This window comes from Nicotiana tomentosiformis, chromosome 5, assembly GCF_000390325.3.
Source record: "Nicotiana tomentosiformis chromosome 5, ASM39032v3, whole genome shotgun sequence".
Lineage (NCBI taxonomy): Eukaryota > Viridiplantae > Streptophyta > Magnoliopsida > Solanales > Solanaceae > Nicotiana > Nicotiana tomentosiformis.
Window position 1 is genome coordinate 78,635,577 of NC_090816.1, and position 21,544 is coordinate 78,657,120.

At 41.0% G+C, this 21,544-nt stretch overlaps 1 long non-coding RNA gene across 1 annotated transcript; it reads right to left on the bottom strand.

The window, feature by feature from the left end:
* Positions 1–14,464: 14,464 nt before the first annotated feature.
* LOC138891543 (uncharacterized) lies at positions 14,465–15,633 on the bottom strand. The gene is made up of 2 exons (XR_011407864.1): positions 14,946–15,633; positions 14,465–14,896 (listed from the first exon to the last, which is right to left on the bottom strand). It is a non-coding gene; the product is annotated as an uncharacterized lncRNA (long non-coding RNA).
* Between the last annotated feature and the right edge of the window lie 5,911 nt (positions 15,634–21,544).

Sequence of the window (21,544 nt, forward strand, 5' to 3'; positions counted from 1 at the left end):
GTTATTGTAGTACTCAGTGTTATTGAGCCGAGAACTATGTGTGCTTGTGGTGTTGTAATTGTTTTGAGGGAATATTGTGGCATATGGACACATATGGTGCAAGTCATTATATTGTGTTGTTATGTTTTTAGCACACGTGATATTGTTGGGAGGATTGTCGGGGTGTTCGCACGTGAATTGTCCGTGCTATTTTTATTGATAATTGTGCATGAAGCGTGACAAGGCGGGCCATATATATATATATATATATATATATATATATATATACATATGTAGGTTTGCACATGTGGCGAGACAAGGCGGTCATTTACTTTATTGTTGCGCACGTGGCGAGACATGGGGGGCTGTATCGGGGATGATTTGTGATTACTGGTGATGGCATGGGGGCATTGTTACTGATGATAATTGTGTAGTGGCGGGCCTACCTTGTGTGAGTGATGCATTTTACGTTTTGTTGTGTTGTTCCTATGCGCCATTCATTATCTCTACTCTTACTTGTTGACTCGAGTTGTGATAGATCACTTGCACAAGCATACACGTAAATAATCACTCATATCGATTTAAGAAGATGAATCCCGATGTCTATTGATCATTACATGTATTCTCGTTTACTTGCCTTCTGTGTGAAAGTTGTACTATTGGCACGTGAGTTATCTGCGCGGTTAGGAGTTGTTACTATTGCTGGCACATGAGTTCTCTGTGTGGATATGAGATATTGTCACTCCCTTAGCACGTAATTTGTCCGTGCAGTTATGAGGAATTAATGGTATTGGCACGCGAGTTGTCCGCACAGCACGTGAGTTGTTCATACGGTTGTGATTTGTAATGTGGGCACAAGATGCCAAGTGATTAGGGTTCGTTAACTGGGACCCACAATTTGTGATTATGAGGTGTGTTACCTCTGGGAAAGTCTTGAATAAAACTTGTGTGAAAACAATTGTTCTTATTGGGTAGTTACTCATTCTTCTTACTTGGTTTCACCGGACTAATTGTTGCTTCTAGTTTTCCATTGTAAGTATTGTTCTGTCATTTGTATCATGTTTAGCTTTATATTGTTCCCTGTTAGTTTCATATTCATATTCATATTTGTACAGGTTATATCTAGTAGGTGTCTTGACTGTACCTTGTCACTACTCCACCGAGGTTAGTCTTGATACTTATTGGGTACCGTTGTGATGTACTCACGCTACACTTTCTGTACAATTTTGTGTAGATCCAGGTACTTCAGAGTTGGTTGATCGCTTGTTAGCTGATCGAGTATAACCGTGGAGACTTCAAGGTATATCCGTCGTCATATTTGCAGGCCTCATAGTCACCTTCTGAAGTTATTTTGTATAGTTTATTTCTAATCCGGAACAATTATACTTAGAAATTTCCTAGTGAACGCAATAGAGCTTATGACTTGTACTATCAATTTTGGGATATTGTATCATACTTGGGATTGTTGGCTGATTATAGAAATTTCTAATTCATGCTTAATAGTTGATTGATTTAGATCTGTTATAAATTCAGTAAGTGTTAGGCTTACCTAGGCTTAGAGACTAGGTGCCATCACGACATCCTTCGGAGGGAAATTAGGGTCACGATAAGTTGGTATCAGAGCTCTAGGTTCATAAGTGTTACGAGTCATAAGCAGGTTTAGTAGAGTATTGCGGATCGCTACGGAGACGTCTGTATTTATCTTTGAGGGATACAGAATTGTTAGGAAAACTTCACTTCTTTTATTCCTTATCGTGAGAATTGGTTGACTTCGAAAACTGAATATTTGACTTTCTATTCTCTCATTTATGGTGAGGACACGCACTGCTGGATCCGACGATCAGACACCCACGCCCTTTGCTAGAGCCGTGAGAGGGCGGGGCAGAGGCAGAGGCCGAGGAGGGGCACGTGGTGCAGCCAGAGCACCTATCCGAGCTGCGGCAAAGGAGCCACCAGTAGCTCTAGTTGGGGGGCAGGCACCCGAGATACCTATTGCCACTCCAGCACTTCAGGAGACCCTCGCACAGTTCTTGAGCATATTCAGTACCTTAGCTCATGCGGGGTTGATTCCACTCGCACCAGCCACATCTCAGGTTGGGGGAGGAACTCAGACTACATAGCTCGTACCCCAGAGCAGCGGGTCAAGGTTGATCAGATCCCAGAGGTTATACGGGTATAGCCTGTTGCTCTGGTTCAGCTCGTGGTTAGTGCAATAGCTTAGGCTCGAGAGGTTCAAGAAGTACCACCCTCCTACTTTCAGTGGTTTAGATCCAGATGATGTACACGATTTTCTTGAGGAGTGTGTTACACCCCATGTTATCGTACGTGAAAGTACGACGTAAGTCAATTGATGTAAGCTCAGAAATGAGATTCTCTTTGAAAGTATATAAAGTGATCTAATAATATCACATCCAGTATTTCCGTTTAACATACAAACGACTAGGTTGAGGACGAATGCACTTAAATGTGAGAAACGAGATTTTGGACAAATAAAAACGAGATGCTTGCTTACCCGATGTGCCTGCTTCACAAACTTACTTTCCGTCCTACTTGCTTAGGCTACTCGATTCATATCTAAATTATTTACTAAGGATGAGACACATGTTTCAAAATGGAAAAAGGACCAACATGAATCACCTACTTGATTAAGTAGGTGACAAGTAGGTGCATCACCTACTTAGAGCTTGTGAATCAAATTAAAAGGGAATGGAAAAGGATAGAGATGGGCAAGTCTTGGGGCAGCCCAAGATCCATCTTCCCAAGCCCATTAGTGGGGCCATATAAACATAGATATATCTCAATTTCACTTAGAAAATAATTCATAATCCCTCTCTCTCTATTGCAATGTGAAGGAGCTCCAAAATACCATCCCAAGATATCTCTGAAAGTTATCCTAGGGTTTAAGACCAAATCCACAAGTTGGTAAGGTGATTTCTCTCTTGGAAGATCAAGATCACCTAGTTATCTCTCTACTTTGTTATTTGGGGTAAAGAGCTTATTTGAGCTTGAAGTAAAGCTTAGTTGGATGAGTATTCTTGCTGCCAAGGTAAGGTTTAACTTATCCTATATGTATTTAATATCATCTATGTATATCTAGTTGATTTGATAAAGGAAACTTGTGAAGTAAGTTGAACTTCATGTTGAAGTGTTGTAGTTGCTGGGCTATTTTGGAGTCTAATTCTTGATATTTTATGGCTGGAAATCAGTAGAAATAACTTAAGAGTACTATTGCTATTGTGGTTGATGTGTTTTGAAGAAGAGAAGGTTTGGAATGTGCAAGTTAGAACTTGGTTGTTGGGTGAAATGGTGTGGACTATTTTGGTGACGTATTGTAATGAATATGAGGTTAGACATTGATATATATATATATATATATATATATATATATATATATGTTTGTTGACATGCTGGACATGTTGGTCTTGTTTGTGGATTTGAGGAAAATGAAAAGAATAAGGGGAGATGCAGTCCAAAATTTCGTAAATGAGCTAGTCACTCATTTGTGTTGAGTTCTAGCTTCCGTAAGCTTAACAATGGTCCCTTATTGTTTGTGGTAGATTGAAGTACTAGCGTCCGACGTCGTGTGGTTAGGTAAACGACAAAGGTATGTTAAGGCTATCCCTTCTTCACTTTTGGCATGATCCTTATGATACAAACGAAACAAGCAAATGCATAACTTTCGTAATGGCTCTATTCATAGAAGTACTAGAAGTGCCTATGTTCTTGATTCCCCATGTGTCCTATTATTATATCATATGTTCACGGGTCTTAGAAAAATACGTATATTGATAAAGTTTATCCGAGAGATCTTATTGACTTACTTCATTATGCATTGCATTTATTTATACATGTATTTTGACCCATGACCAGATGGTATTATATACGCGTATATTATATGTATATGGGATATGGGGAAAGGTTACGGCGTTATATATGCACCACCACTTGAACAACTGGTATACATTGATGATTCACCCACAGAGGCCGAGATGAAATGATAGGATGCCCTCAGAGGCTTGATGATGTTATGTACTCATATACCTATGCATGTTACGACATTTACACGCATATGCATGACATTATAAATGTTTCACGATTCATAGAGATATTTAGACTTACATGTTGTGTTCTTTACACCATGTTTCTTTCATGCCTTACATACCCGGTACTTTATTTGTACTGACGTCCCTTTATCCTGGGGACGCTGCGTGTCATGCGCGCAGGTTCCGATAAACATGTTGACAGTCCTCCTAGTAGGCTATCAACTCAGCGGAAGGTGTTGGTTTACTCCACTTGCTCCGAAGTTGCCTATTTGGTCACTATGATTTGGACATATATTGATTGGTATGGCGGGGCCCTGTCTCGACCTTTATGATGTTTATGTACTCTTAGAGACTTGTAGATAGATGTCATGTATATGGATACTTGTATGGCTTTATCGGACTATGTTTTGAGTGTACAAATGATTATGTTGGCCTTATATTCCTGTATGTCAGGTGTATAAGTTTTTGTATCATGTTGGATCGTCCTATGTCTAGTATTTCCTTATGTTTTATTCCAGTTATCTCATGATGGCCCTTCTGGCCCATTTACCTATGATGGTGTGATAAGAAAGATATGTTACATTGGTACTCGGTTGAGTAAGGCACCGAGTGCCCGTCGCGGCCCTCCGATTTGGGTCTTGACAAAAGTGGTATCGGAGCAGTTCTATCCTAGGGAGTCTACAAGCGTGTCTAGTAGAGTCTTGTTTATGGGTGTGTTGTCCACCACACTTATAAGCAGGAGGCTACATGGCATTTAGGACTGTCACTCTTTCTTCTTACTCTAGATCGTGTGGTAGAGCTCAGTTGTAAGAATTCAAACTCCTAATTTCTATTTTATTTGTAATATAACGATACCTATAAGAGATTGACTGTGGTTGTGGAAGAGTTGAGTAAGAGGAACTCGATTTTGCATCAAACCTATAATGAGTAAATGTGAGGTCTTCAGTATATCATGTGTGTACTAAGACATGTAAACTTCTTGATAAGGAGCCCTAAGGCATGAATATCTATCCACCCATATGGTTTAAAGCAACGAGAGAATCAGAAGGTAGATACAACTTTCAACAAGTAAAAGAAGCAAGGTGAAGAAGGGTACGAGGTACCCAATTAGTGAAGATTATCAGTATTTACAATTCAGGCAAAGAAATATAAGCATTTTGAGTTACCTTCAATTGTAATAGAGGTATGTACAATTAGCACACCCATCTCAGTTATGCTCCATGGGAGCCAACAGATATAGTTTAAGAGAAGAACGAGATATCTGGATCTAGCTGGGGTTAGAGTAACCGAAAATGGTGGATAGATTGTTAGCGTTAGCTGACATTTTAGAAGGATTTTATAATAGTCGGCATCGTGAGAATCTCAGAGATAGCGTTCTGGCAATAATAGAATGGACAACAAAAGAATAACCTTTAAAGTTCATTCAGGAAGACGTTTCCCTATAGCAAGCACTGTGAGCAGAGTTAAGCTTAAGGGACTAAGTGTGCCACTTACAATAGGTATCACCCTCGTGAGTAAAAAATTTTGTTATCCTTGCTATAGAAGGATTACCGCAAGGCGAGTAAGAGTCAGTGAATATGTGAAAAGACGCCAAAGATGAAGAGAGGGGGGAAAATGGTGTGATATGGTATTAAGTAGGAGTTATATAGTTCAGGGAACTATGGAATAGTAAAGGAAGAATGCGATAAAAATGAGAAAGGGATGAGATTTCACTTATTCAAATCCCACAAATAGGTTACGACTCCAGAACATTACGCAAGCACGACGGCAGGGAGGGGGCAGTAAAGGTTCCCGACCAGGATGTTATTGCTAAATAAGTATGAATGAATATTTGATATATAAGGAGCCAGTGCGAGAGGTAAGTCAAGATAAAGGACATATCCCAATAGAGATTACACGGAATATAGATATGAGAATGGACCAACGAGTAGTTAGTAGTTGATTCAGGAAGAGCCCAGTTATGGCTAGACAAGAGGATACAGACAAATCAACAGATCGTGCAAGATAAACATAGTGAAACCCAATATGGTGAAGTTAGTCTCGCACTTATGACATTATAATCCTTGTGAAACATTCATATAGGAGTTGGGATAGTTAAAGGTATCGTATTGGTGTTACAAAAATAAAAGAGAGTGCCACTGGGAAGACAGTTAAAATATCAGTTCAGAAGCAACCCTACAAGCATAAGAGCACAGAGGTAAGTAACTAAGGATAACTATAGGCGAGGAAGAACATCAAAAAATTCCGCCGAGTATACGATGTAATAAGCTCGCAACTTTACAAGAGTTAGAGGGTCCTCCCTAAGTACTACAATGAAAGACTAGCTGAGGAAATAAGGAAGAAGGCTTCAACCTAAGCATAGTAACTTGAAGAAGAAATGGTCATGTAAAAACAGTCTCACTACAGCATTGTATGCACTCCATAAGAAAGTGACACCTACCATGGCTAATGAATGGGAAATGAAAAAAAAAATCCAAAAGTGACATTTGAGATCATATGAGTTAGAGGGAATTCTAGTTTTTGTGGGCACTAAGATAAGCAAATTATTCATGCAGCAGGTAGCAGAATGACCAGGAAATGTAATTGCTTACGTTTAAAGAAAGCTGAGAAGGAACGAAAGGAATTATTTTATCAATGACCTAGAGTTAGTTACGTTATAAATGCATTTAAGATTTTGGAGTATTATCCATGCAGCATATATTTTGACATTCATATAGTCGTATAAGACTCCGATATAAGTTAAAAGAAAGAATTGAGCCCGGATCATAGACAAAGGATTGAATTGTTAGAAGAGTATATCATGGATATTTCATAGCGTCCGTGAAAGGCTAAAGTAATAACTAATACCTAGTGCCACAAATCGGAAGATAGCTTAAGCCTACATAAATTCTGAGAGAGAAGAGGAAACTAAAGAGTTACATCAGTTAAGTAAATCAGGAATCTGATTATTGGATCTAGATAATTATAGAAATCATGATTGAAACCATTGCAGAATCACTCTTAATATCAGAGGTACAAGAGAGATAGTACATCAGCCATATTCAATAACGGCTCTACGATAAAACTAGTTAGAAGAGTACCAGCCTCATAGGAAGTCAGTATGAAGCTTCCATCAGATTGTGTATGCACCAGAGGTGCAAGTATTATAGTACAACTTCAAGTTGTGGATGTGAATTATACCTATGTGGAAGGGAGGTTATGAAAGAGATGGCAGATACGATGCGAGATTTTAAGGCATGTAAGGTAAATGTAAAGAAGGTACGAGATACTCACGTGCAGAAGGTTGTGAATAGTCCGTACTTCAAATAGAGGGCTAGAAGCATTGGAATTCGATATCAAGAAATGATAGCGGTGTCGTCAGTGACATATCTACCAGCCTATGGTTTCTAGGTACCGAGAGGTCTAGTTAAGAGAGTAAATAAAAGTTAGAGACAATGTGATGTCTCGCTTGAGGTTCCATAATAACATAAGGAAATCTATGGTGCAAGTAAGTTAGAGGAGTATGCGAGTAGTATAAATAGATATGTGTAGGTCACAAGCTAAAGTATGGTAGAGAGACAAGGTTTTAGGAAGACAGGAGTAAAGATAAGAAAAGGCGAGTGAGAATAGGTAAGTCCTCGGGATTAAGCCCATCAAAACAAGAGAGTTGATGGTTTCCATAAGTTATAGAAAGCTCAGTATAGCATGAGTAAACTGAGAGGAGTCTAAGACTAGGAGCATTTAGAAGAGATGGAATGCTGCCCTAGTAGTAGAATAAGGGTGTAATTGTGAAAGAAAAGAGGATGACATTTAGACATTTGATTGAGTAATGATCTAAAGAAAAGGGATTTCATGAATTGAATGGGATTAAAATACCCCCATAAGATGAATCACATTGGGATTCTATGAAATATAGTTATTGAAGTTGACCAGGCAAATCACTTCAAATGTTCCTCGATGTGACGTGAGCCCTAGTGACAATGTATTTCCGTAAGAGGTTTCAAGTTGTCAGTGGTAGATTGTAGATCAACATTGAGATGAATCAAAAATGGATGGATAAAAGTTACAAAGTATGAGATAAGATTAGGCTGTCATTCTTAAGATTAACAGTAATGAGGAAGTATTAAAGGCCTTAGATTTATACATATAGGATAAACAATGAAAGTAACTTGGAGTTTGGTAGAAAACCTCAGTAACAATAAACCGAAGTAAGAGTTATAGTATAGTATGACCTACTTAGATGTAGTAAAGCCATAGATGCCCAGAGGGACAACTTGTCATAATTCTGTATATGTTCACAAAGTGAGGCCTAGAGATTGGCTAAAAACTGGATGAAAAATGAGAGAAGATTCACATAGGTGCACATACAAGGACAAAGTCGTACAAACTGCATGATAGAAGGTAGCAATAGTTACGAGATTGGAAGAATTCTGACCACAAGTCATGGTGTCAGAAAGCGGCCTAAAGGAGGGAATGCCCTGGCCTTTGAATTTATTCATAGAACATTTGCCTAGATGGCAAGAAGAGTATTAAAGTATTTGCAAAAGCTATAGGTTATGAGAATGATAAGTGCATCAGTCAACATTTAAGGACGAATGTTCCAAAGGGGGGAATGATGTTACACCCCATATTTTCGTACGTGAAACTACGTCGTAAGTCAATTGATGTAAGCTCGGAAATGAGATTCTCTTTGAAACTATATAAAGTGATCTAATGACATTACATCCCGTATTTCCATTCAACATACAAACGAATAGGTTGAGGACGAATGCACTTAAACGTGAGAAAGGAGATTTTGGACAAATAAAAATGAGCTGCTTGCTTACCCGATGTGCCTGCTTCACCAACTTACTTTCCATCCTACTTGCTTGAGCTACTCAATTCATGTCTAAATTATTTAATGAGGATGAGACACATGTTTCAAAATGGAAAAAAGGACCAACCTGAATCACCTACTTGATTAAGTAGGTGACAAGTAGGTGCATCACCTACTTAGAGCTTGGAGATCAAATTAAAAGGGAATGGAAAAGGATAGAGATGGGTAAGTCTTTGGGCAACCCAAGACCCATATTCCCAAGCCCATTAGTGGGGCCATTTAAACATAGATATATCTCAATTTCACTTAGAAAAATAATTAATAATCCCTATCTCTCTATTGCAACATGAAGGAGCTCCAAAATATTAGCCCAAGATCTCTATGAAAGTTATCCTAGGGTTCAAGACCAAATCTGCAAGTTAGTAAGGTGATTTCTCTCTTGGAAGATAAAGATCACCTAGTTATCTCTCTACTTTATTGTTTGGGGTAAAGAGCTTATTTGAGATTGAAGTAAAGCTTAGTTGGATGAGTATTCTTGCTGCCAAGGTAAGGTTTAACTTCTCCTATATGTATTTAAGATCATCTATGTATATCTACTTGATTTAATAAAGGAAATCTGTGAAGTAAGTTGAACTTCATGTTGAAGTGTTGTAGTTGCTGGACTATTTTGGAGTTGAATTCTTGATATTTTATGGCTGGAAATCAGTAGAAATAACTTAAGAATACTATTGCTATTGTGGTTGATATGTTTAGAAGAAGAGAAGACTTGGAAAGTGCAAGTTAGAACTTGGTTGTTGGGTGAGATGGTGTGGACTATTTTGGTGATGTATTGTAATGAATATGAGGTTAGATATTTATATATATATGTTTGTTGACATTCTGGATATATTGGTCTTGTTTGTGGATTTGCGGAAAGTGAAAAGAATAAGGGGAGGTGCTGTCCAAAATTTCGTAGATGAGCTAGTCACTCATTTGTGTTGAGTTCTAGCTTTCGTAAGCTTAACAATGGTCCCTTATTGTTTGTTGTAGATTGAAGTAATAACGGGTGATGTCGTGTGGTTAGGTTAACGACAAAGGTATGTTAAGGCTATCCCTTCTTTACTTTAGGCATGATCCATATGATACAAACAAAACGAGCAAACGCACAACTTTGATAAATGGCTCTATTCATAGAAGTACTAGGAGTGCCAATGTTCTTGATTCCCCATGTGTCCTATTATTATATCATCTGTTCACGGGTCTTAGAAAAATACGTAAGTTGATAAAGTTTATCCGAGAGATCTTATTGACCTACTTCATTATGCATTGCATTCATTTCTATATGTACATTGACCAATGACTAGATAGCGTTATATACGCGTACATTATATGTATATGGGATATGGGGAAACGATACGGCGTTATATACTCACCACCACCTGATCAGCTGGTATACGTTAATGATTTCGCCCACAGAGGCCGAGATGATATGATGGGATTCCCTTAGAGGCTTGACGATGTTATGTAGTCATATACCTATGCCTGGAATGACATTTAAACGCATATGTATGGCATTATAAATGTTTCACGATTCATAGAGATATGTAGACTTACATGTTGAGTTCTTTACACCATGTTTCTTTCATGCCTTACATACTCGGTACTTTATTTGTACTGACGTCCCTTTTACCTGGGGACACTGTGTTTCATGCTCGCAGGTTCCGATAGACAAGTTGACAGTCCTCCTAGTAGGCTATCAGCTCAGCGGAAGGTGTTGGTGCACTCTAGTTGCTCCGGAGTTGCCTATTTGGTCAGTATAATTTGGACATATATTGATTCGTATGGCGGGTCCCTGTCCCGACCTTTATGATGTTTATGTACTCTTAGAGGTTGGTGGACAAATGTCTTGTATATGGATACTTGTATGGATTTATCGGCCTATGTTTTGAGTGTACAAATGATCATGTCGCTCTTATAGACCTGTATATCACGTTTATAAGTTTCTATATCATGTTGGATCGTCCTATGCCTAGTATTTCCTTATGTTTTATTCCAGTTATCTCATGATAGCCCTTCTGGCCCATTTACCTATGATGGTGTGATAAGAAAGATATGTTACATTTGTACTCGGTTGAGTAAGGCACCGAGTGCCCGTCGCGGCCCTTCGTTTTAGGTCTTGATAGAGTGCCACCATATTCTCCGTACTATGGGTATCATGGAGATGAGCGGGGTTGCTTTCACAACATTTTAGCTGTCAAGAGCAGCGTATCAGTGGTGGCGTGTTTAAAAGGAGGGTAGCCCAGTCGATGCAGCTTCACTTTCATGGACTTAGTTGTTAGAGACGTTCTTTAGAGAGTTTGTTCCCCAGACCATTCGAGATGCATGGTGCGCAGAGTTTGAGAAGTTGTGCCAGGGTACTATGTCAATGTCAGAGTATGCCGTTAGATTCATGATTTGTCCAGGTACGCACCTACTTTGGTTTCTATAGTTAGAGAGTGGGTCCGCAGGTTCATTGAGGGGCTCAGTTATGGTATCTGATTTAGCATGGCTTGGGAGTTGGAGACGGATGTTCTGTTTTAGTAGGTGGTAGAGATCGCTCATTGATTAGAGGGTATGCAGGGTTAGGAGAGGGAGGAAAGGGAGGCTAAGAGGCCTCACGGATGGGGAGGATCTACTGATCCCTATTTTGGAGGCAGGGTACATCATGGTAGATGTTTTGTGGGTCAACCCATTCAGTTTGCACTTTAGACTTCATGCGGTGTTTCAGGTATCCATGGGTCCTAGAGTATCCGTGCCGGACAGCTTCCACAGCCACATCAGTGGAGAGGTTGCTTTGAGTGTGGAGATACTAGCCACATGGCGAGAGATTGTCCCAGGCTCCAGATAGATGTGGCACCGCTGGGTATTCAAGCTATGAGCTCTGCTCCAGTTGCTGCTTTACCTGCATTGCCAGCTAGGGGTGGAGGTCAGGCGGGTAGATGTCACCCTAGAAGGGGAGGTCGGGCTTATTATTATGCTCTTTTTGGTTGGGCAGAGGCCGATGCACCAGATGATGTCCTTATAGGTATGGTTTTAGTTGAGTATAGAGATGAATTTGTGTTACTTCGATCCGGTCCCATTTATTGGTAAGATTCATCCCACCTTACTTCAGATATAGTTATGTTTTGTGATTCTTGCACTCTGTTCATGTGTTCACACCAGTTGAGAATTTTATTGTGATAGCCCGTGTCAATCGTTCTGGTTTGGTTGCTATTAAGGGTCATGAGGCTTGGGTGGACTTTCTGTTAGTTAAATATGAAAGAATTTGATGTGATCTCCGGATGGTTTGGCTCGACTTGTGGTTTGGGTGGTCTACAAGTATGAGAAGTTTTTTTCGTGTTGTGGTTTTGGTTCTATGGGGTTAGTAGGTAGAATGTTTTAGTGGATGAGAAGATTATTGTACTTGTGGTTCCGAGTTAAGGATGGGGATCTGATGTTCTTTATGAATAGGTGTATTGGTGCCGGGCTATGCGCCGCGATGAGGTCATATTAAGGTAAGATTTGTTGTGGTTGTTGCGTGTGTCTTGCTTCTTCCTTGTAGATTGGATCCGCAATATGGTATCGATGGGGAGTTGTGCCTGTTTGGCTTGTTGGACGATTCTCTCATGTGTTCCTCTTTTCATATTCAGTCATAATCGAGTTGTGCTTATTAAGTTTGGATGGTGATGTATGTGCCCAGGTGGCGTTTGAATTGGCTTGTTGATCGGATGATTAGTTATGAGTTTCACATGTTTCTTGCATTATTTTCAGTGTTGTAAAGTTTTGGAACAAGGTTCTAGTCTATATGAGTTTGTTTGCCAGTACCAAGCCCGGTGATGAGCTATGGGCATCTGGATAATGCGTTATATCGTGTGGTTATACCTTGTGGGTGTATGCATGAGCTGTTGTAGCTAGTTGAGGGTTTTTACAGTGTGTTTGTGTGATAATAAGTCCCTTGGCGGCTTTGAAAATTTGATTCTAAGGCTCTTTCGGCAAGAGTGGAACTGAGGTTAAGATGGTATTGTCGGGCTTGTGTGGATCGCAATGACGTAGGATCAACCATGTATATATGCATGGTGAGTTTATACAGTGATTTGATGGCTTGGGAAAGATTCTTAGCACGTTCGAGGATGAACGTTTGTTTAAGAGAGGGAGAATGTAATGACCTAACCGATCATTTTGAGCCTTAGCGATTTGTCCGATGGTTTGAGGTCTTGACTAGCTTCATATTGTGTATTATGACTTGCGTGCATGCTCGGATTTGATCTTCGGATAATTCAGAATGAATTTGGGTGAGTGGTTCTCGCTTTAGAAGCTTAATTTGAAAATGTTGACTGATGTTTGACTTTTGTGGAAACGACCCTGGAATGGTATTTTGATGGCTCCGTTAGGTTCGTATGGTGGTTTTGGACTTGGGCGTATCACCGGAATCTATTTCGGAGGTCCATGGGTTGATTTCGTGTTGTTTTGCCAAAAGTTGGAAATTTAAAGGCTTAGAATTTTGATAAGTTTGACCTTAGGTTGACTTCGTAGCTATCATTTTTGGAGTTCTGTTTCGAGACTTGGAATAAGTCCTTTTTGTCATTTGGAACTTGTCCGCAAAGTTTGGCGTCATTTTAAGTTGATTTGATAGGAATCAGGTATGCAGTTGTGTTTTTAAAAGTTCTTGAGTTTCATGTTGAATTCATGTGTTTTGATGTCCGATTCGTGGTTTCGGATGTTATTTTTACAAGTTGATCACACGAGCAAGTTCGTATTATATTTTTAGACTTGTGTTGATCTTTGGTTTGGAGACCCGAGGGCTCGGGTGAGTTTCGGTCGTGTTGCAATGTTAGAGTTTAAGCACTGCTGGTTTTGTGCAGAAGCTTCAGGTCTTGCAATTGTGAGAAACGAGTCGCAATTGCGATGTTTAGCTTGAGCCTATTGGGGTCGCATTTGCGATGGGGGACTGGGTAAGGTTTGTTCGCATTTGCGATCATTCTGATCTCTTTTGCGATGTGTCATTGGTTCGCAATTGCGAACAATATGTCGCATTTGCGACTGTAGCAGAGGTTTGAGGGACTTCGCTTTTGCGATGGTTCTTCGCATTTGCGGGGTTCGCATTTGAGAACCTCAGGTCACAATTGCGACACCAGCGACTAGACAAAAAGCTGAGGGACGGGATTTTTAGCCTCATTTTTATATTTTGGAACCCTCGACTCGATAGGAGGCTATTTTGAAGAGGGATTTTCATCTAGAAAATTTGGTCAAGTGATTCTAATATATTTCTAATCATATTCCATCAATATATCTTAGATATTAACATCACAATCATGTGAAAATTTGTGAAACTTTATCAAGTTTTATAAAAATGAGAATTTGAGTTTTGCGAGTCGATTTGGACTCGAATTTTGAAACTAATCACATATATGAACTCGTGGGGTCGTGGGTAGACGGAATATACCATTGGACCCGGGTTTTGACCCGGTGAGCCCCGAGTTGACTTTTTTTGACTTTTTGGAAAAAGTGTAAAGATCAAAGCTTTATTTATTGTAATTGCTTTCTCTTGCATTTGTTGATGATATTAACTCGATTTTGGTTAGATTTGAGCCGAGCATAGGTGTATCGTAAAGGAAAAGCTATTTTTAAGTGTTGATTGAGGGCTCTTAAGGTAAGTATCTTGCCAAACGTTGTGTGGGGGAAACTACCCCGTAGGGATTGGTTTATTTGTACTATTTGAACTACGTGAAAGACATGTACACGAGATTACGAGTGTGTACATGACTTACATGTGGAAATTTGACCGACCTAGACTCTTAGGTTCTCATGTACATTGAAAATGAAGTTGTCTCTTCATGTTATGCCCTCCATTCCTAAATTTACCCTTACATATTTTATTTGAAGTTGATTGATTCATGTCCTACCCTTGTTGCCAAATATACTCTTATATAACTTTAATTGAAGTTGTTGCCTCTTTTATTGCCGTGTTATCTTTTCCGTAATTGCTTAACTTTAATTGAAGTAATTGTTATCCCTTCCATTGTTGACTTATCCTTATTTGGAACCATTGTTACATGTTATCTCTCTTATCGTTTAGTTGTACCTATTTGGAATCATTGTTACATGTTATCTCTTTTATCGTCGAGTTGTACTTATTTGGAAACATTGTTACATGTTATCCCTTCAAATGTTGAGTTACTCTTAGTGGATATCGTTGTTACACATTATCTCTCCCATTGTTGAGTTATTCTTGTTTTAAACCATTACGACTTGTCATGTCTTTCATTGTGAGCTCGTTCTTCCGTTTCTTTATGTTTTGTAATTCTTGTGTTGATTTACTTGTCGCACTCTCGTATTATTGTTGTTGTTATTGTTGTACTCTATGTTGTTGAGCCGAGGGCTATGAGTGCTTGGGGAATTGTAATTGTTTTGAGGGAATGTGTTGGCATATGGGCACATGTGGTGCAAGTCATTATATTGTGTTGTTATATTTTTGGCACACGTGATATTGTTGCTAGGATTGTCGGGGTATTCTCATGTGAGTTGTCTGTGCTATTGTTATTGATAATTGTACATGAAGCGTGACAAGTCGGGCTATATATATATATATATATATATATATATATATATATATATATATATATATATATATGTGTGTGTGTGTGTGTGTGTGTGTGGGTTTGCGCATGTGGCGAGACAAGGCGGGTTATGCGCGTGAGGCGAGACAAGGCTGTAAGGCCCCGTAAAATATTTCCTAAAAACCGGGGTTTCGTGATGCCAGGGTAGGCGTATAGGTTAATAATAGTAGAAATTCTTCGGACTTTTCCTAAAAACCGGGGTTCAGACTTTTTGGATTGAACAGTGCACTGGGGAGTTAAAGGAAAATATTTTGCAGAGTAGGCATTTCTGCAGCCCATTATGCGGCCGCATAATCACTCTGCGAGCTGCAGAATGGCCGCAGAGTGAAGCAGCTACTTGGGCCATTTTTTATGACAATTACGCGGCCAATTATGCGACCGCACAACCATTTCGCGGGCCGCACTTTGTTTGCACAATCAGCCTTAAAATATTTGCGGAGGGAGGTTCTGCGGCGCATTATGCGACTGCAGAACAGATCTGCGGGCCGCATAACGGCCGCAGAGTGAAGCAAGCAAGCCCAGTTTCGAAGGCCATTTTTCGCGGTCATTTCGCGGACCGTAGAATCATTATGCGGTCGCATATGCGACCGCAGATCCTATCCCGGGGCTTCATTTTTGGGTTTTTGTAACCCGACTCTACTTCGATAAAATATATGCCATAGTCAAATTTGAGGAAATTTCTGATACTTTTAGAGTGAGAAAGAGTGCGTAGTGTAGGGGAGTAACCTTCAACCTATTATCAATCAATTCTTGTTCAATCATTGAGGATTTATAAAGAAAGTCTTCATCCTAAAGGTGAGAATCTATGTCCTAGCTCTCAATTTTGAAAATTTACAAAAATGGGATAATTAGAAAGACAATCCTTGGGTGTGGGGGTTGTTATCTTGCATGCATGTGTTATCAAAGAATGTGGCAAGGTTGTGAGCTAAAAATGGTAGAGAATGGGTTGGGCAATGATGGAATCTTTCACAAAAGGGCCTTAAAAACATTAATGCACACCTAGTGTTTGATAATTTGCTCAAATGAGCTAGTATCATTACCATCTTCCTAATTTTGGTCCAACTTGTTATATTTCTAAAATAGATCGAAGTTGCTAAGAATTCCGAAATGTTTTAAAGTTTAAAGGAAGCTCAACTGAGGTATGTTGGCTAAACCCCCTACTTCTTAGAATCGAATCCCACAACGTTCATGTAATGGTATAAGTACGAAATAGATCATAATAGAATTGGCTATTCCGAATGTGATTGTGTTGAAGGATATATGCTCAATATGTATTGTAAATGCTGCATCATATCACCTTATTATTGAGGATGTGTTCAAAATATGGAATATGTGTTAGAAATGTTAAGACTTCAAGTCAAGATCGAAATAAAGGTTGATATGCCAAATTCTATGAAAAGCCTCTATGTGCCTAAGATTCCCAAATTTCTCATATGGGAATTCAATGTCATGAATGAGAAGCCTTATTATTGTTGATAATGATAATGATGTTTGAATGTGGAAAGGGGAACTAGAATTATGAAATACGGCCAAGTGCCAAGAAACATACTTAGTCTACTCGGAACGACACCAAATTTTTTGGGAAAGTCTTAAATCACCATACGGAACTTTTCCTGATCTCGGAATCCCAATTTGACTAGATAACACAAAAACCTACTCCAAACCAAATTTAAAGAACTTTAAGACCTTCAAAGAGCCATCTTTCTCTATCAGGCGCCGAAACGCTCCCGGGTCATCCAAAACCCGATCCGAACATACGTCCAAGTACGAAATCATCATACGAACCTATTAGAACCGTCAAATCCTAATTCGGAAGTAGTTTACTAAAAATATTAACCGAAGTCAAACTAAGCAATTTTTGGCCACCTTAAGGAACCAAGTATTCCGATTTCAACCCGAACCCTTCCAAATCCCGAACTAACCATCCCCGCAAGTCATAAAATAGTAAAAGCTCATACGGGGAGTCTTATTTAGTGGAACGGGGTTCTAAAAAGCAAAATGACCGGTCGGGTCGTTACATTCTCCACCTCTTAAACAAATGTTCATCCTTGAACGGGTCTAGAATCATACCTGGAGTGCTGAATAAGTGTGGATGTCTGCTCCGCATGTCCTCTTCAGACTCTCAAGTCGCCTCCTCGACTATTTGAGCCCTCCACTGAAACTTTACCTCAAAAATCCTCTTGGACCTCAACTGGAGAACCTGACCATCAATAATGGCAACTGGCTCCTCCTCATAACCGAGGCTCTCATCTAACTGAATCGTGTTGAAGTCTAACACATGTGACCTATCGGCATGATACCTCCGGAGCATAGACACGTGGAAAATCGGATGAACTCCCGATAGACTAAGAGGCAAGGCAAGCTCATAAGCAACCTCTCCAACTCGTCTCAATACCTCAAATGGGCGTATAAACCTTGCGCTTAACTTGCCCTTCTTCTCAAACCTCATGATCCCTTTCATCGGCGAGACTTTCAAGAGAACCTTCTCGCCCACCATAAATGATAAATCACGCACCTTCTGATCCGCGTAACTCTTCTGTCTGGACTGTGCCGTGCGAAGTCGCTCTCGAATCAACTTTACCTTTTCTAAGGCATCATTCACCAAATCAGTACCATATAACTTAGCCTCGCCGGGATCAAACCATCAGATGGGAGACAACATCACTGACCATATAAAGCCTCAAATTGAACCATCTCGATGTTGGACTGAGAACTGTTATTGTAAGCAAACTCGGCCAAAGGCAAGAATCGATCCCACTGCCCTCCAAAGTCAATCACACATGCTCTGAGCATGTCCTCCAGGATATGAAATGTCCGCTCCGACTGCCCGTCAGTCTATGGATGAAAGGCTGTGCTGAGCTCTCATCGGGTCCCCAATTCACTCTGCACTGCACTCCAGAAATGCGAAGTGAACTGAGGGCCTCTATCTGATATGTTGGAAACAGGCACACCATGCAACCAAACTTTCTCCTGAATATAAATCTGGGCCAACCTCTCTGAAGTATACGTGGTCACCACCAGAATGAAGTGTGCCGACTTGGTCAACCTGTCGACAATGACCCAAACTACATCAAACTTCCGTAAGGTCCGCGGCAACCCTACTACGGAGTCCATAGGAATGCCCTCCCATTTCCACTCAGGTATAGTCATCTGCTGGGGTAGGCCACCTGGCCTCTGGTGCTCATACTTAACCTACTGGAAATTTAGACACCTCATGACATACTCAACCATGTCCTTCTTCATCTGCCGCCACTAATAATGCTGCCTCAGGTCGCGATACATCTTCATAGCACCTAGAGGAATAGAATACCGAGAACTGTGTGCCTCCTCTAGAATCCTCTCCCACAAGCCATCGACATTAGGAACACATAGGCGACCGTGGAGTTGCAGAACACCATCCTCGTCGATAGTAACCTCCTTGGCATCACCCTGTAGTACCGTCTCTCTGAGAACCAACAAGTGTGGATCATCAAACTGTCGAGCCCTGATCTGTTCCAATAGTGAAGACTGAGCAACGACTCATCCAAGAACTCGGCTGGGCTTTGAAATATCCAACTTCACAAGTTTGTTAGTCAAGGACTGAATGTCCAAAGCTAAGGGCCTCTTCTCTGCTGAAATGAATTCCAATCTACCCATACTCTCTGCCTTTTTGCTCAAGGAATCCGCAACTACATTCGCCTTGCCCAGATGATAAATAATGGTGATATCATAATCCTTCAGTAACTCAATCCACCTGCACTAACTCAAATTGAGATCCCTCTGCTTGAACAAATGTTGTAAGCTATGATGATCGGTGTAAACCTCACAGGACACCCCATAAAGATAATGCCTCTAGATCTTAAGAGCATGAAAAATCACGGCCAACTCCAAATCATGTACAGGGTAATTCTTCTCATGGGGCTTCAGCTGACGTAAAGCCTATGCAATAACTCGCCCCTCCTGCATCAATACACAACCCAAATGAATGCGTGAAGCATCGCAATACACAGTATACATCCCCGAACCGGAAGGAAACACTAGATTCGGTGCCGTAGTCAAAGCTGTCTTAAGCTTCTGAAAGCTCGCCACACAATCATCGGACCAACGGAATGGAGCACCCTTCTGAGTTAGTCTAGTCAAAGGTGCTACAATGGATGAGAAGCCCTCTACAAACTGGCGATAATAACCTTCTAACCCCAAGAAACTCCTGATCTCAGTCGCTTTAGTAGGACGAGGCCAACTCTTAACTGCCTCAATCTTCTTGGGATCCACCTTAATACCTTCGCCTGATACATCATGCCCCAAGAATGCCACAGAATCTAGCCAAAACTCACACTTGGAGAACTTAGCATATAGCTTCTGGCCCAAAATGGTACATTTCCAGTGGCACCGGCCGTCTCACAGGCTGGGAGAGCCGTAAGGTTTGAAGCAACACTCTCAAATGTTGCTCGTGCTCCTCCATGCTGCGCGAGTAGATCAAAATGTCATCAATGAAGACAATGACGAATGAATTAATATATGGCCTGAACACCCTATTCATCAAATCCATAAATGCCATTGGGGCATTAGTCAGACCGAAGGACATCAGTAAAAACTCATAATGGCCATATCTAGTCCGAAAAGCAGTCTTCGGAACATCTGAATCCCGAATCTTCAACTGATGATACCCCGATCTCAAGTCAATCTTAGAGAACACCCTAGCACCCTGCAACTGGTCAAACAAATCGTCAATCCGCAGCAACGGGTACTTGTTCTTAATGGTAACTTTGTTCAGCTGGCGGTAATCAATGCACATTCGCATAGTCCGATATTTTTTCTTTACAAATAACACTGGTGCACCCCAAGGCGATACACCCAGTCAGACGAACCCCTTTGCTAGCAACTGCTCAAGCTGTTCCTTCAAATCCTTTAACTATTTTAGAGCCATACGGTACGGTGGGATAGATATAGGCTGGGTACCTGGAGCCAAATCAATGTAGAAATTGATATCATGATTTGGTGGCATGCCTGGAATATCAGAAGGAAACACATCGGAGAACTCTCGGACTACAGGTACTGAATCGATCATCGGAGTCTCTGCGGTAGTATCCCGAACATAAGCTAGATAAGCCAAATAACCCTTCTCGACCATGTGTCGAGCCTTCATAAAAGAGATGATCTGACTAGGTGTGTTGACAGACGAACCCTTCCACTCCAATCTAGGCAACTTTGGCATCGCCGAGGTAACAGTCTTGGCATGGCAATCAAGGATGGCATGATATGCGCTCGGCCCCGTTGACGATAACCCTCAATCCTCTGAGATATCTCCACAACTAGCTGGTAAGAAGTCCCCATCTCAACCTCTCGGGCCATAGTGGCCTGAATGCCTGAGTGCAACCACGCAACGAAGCTCCGTACTCTCTCCATCTCAGTTGGAAGTATCATAAGTGCATGGCAAGACAACTCCGAGAATCTCACCTCAAAGTCGGTCACCGATATCTGACCCTGCTGGAGCTGCTCAAACTGAAACCGCAACTCTTCCCTCTGGGAAGGTGGAATATACCTATCAAAGAAAAGGTGTGTAAACTGATCCCATGTTAAGGGAGAAGAACCTACTGGCCTGCCAAGAAGATGAGACTGCCACCATCTACGGGCCCTGCCCTCCAGTGGGAAAGTTGTAAAATCCACCCTGTGGGTCTCTAATATCCTCATGTTGTGCAGTCTGTCCCTGCATCGATCAATGAAGTTCTAAGGATCCTCATGTCGCTCACCTCCAAAGACAAGAGGGTGTAGCCTAGACCATCTGTCCAATAGCTTTTGCAGCTCGCCGGCCGTAGCTGGTCTGGGCTCAGGCACGACTGCTACCACTGGCTAGGCTCTGCCCACGGGTAGTGTGCTCGTGGTATGATATACAGTAGCTACACGGCCACGAGCCTGAGCAGTAGGGGTCTGTGGTCTCCCTCCAGCCTCAGATATGGTCGGGTCTTCTGGAAACTAACCGGCTTAGGTCATAGTATCCATGAACCATAGCATACGGCCCATGACCTCCTAGAAGCCCGGTTCTAACATGAGATCTACCGGGGCTAGCTCTACTGTAGGCACCTCGCCCCACTCCTCAATAATGGGATCCTCTACCGGATCTTTTGGTGGCATGG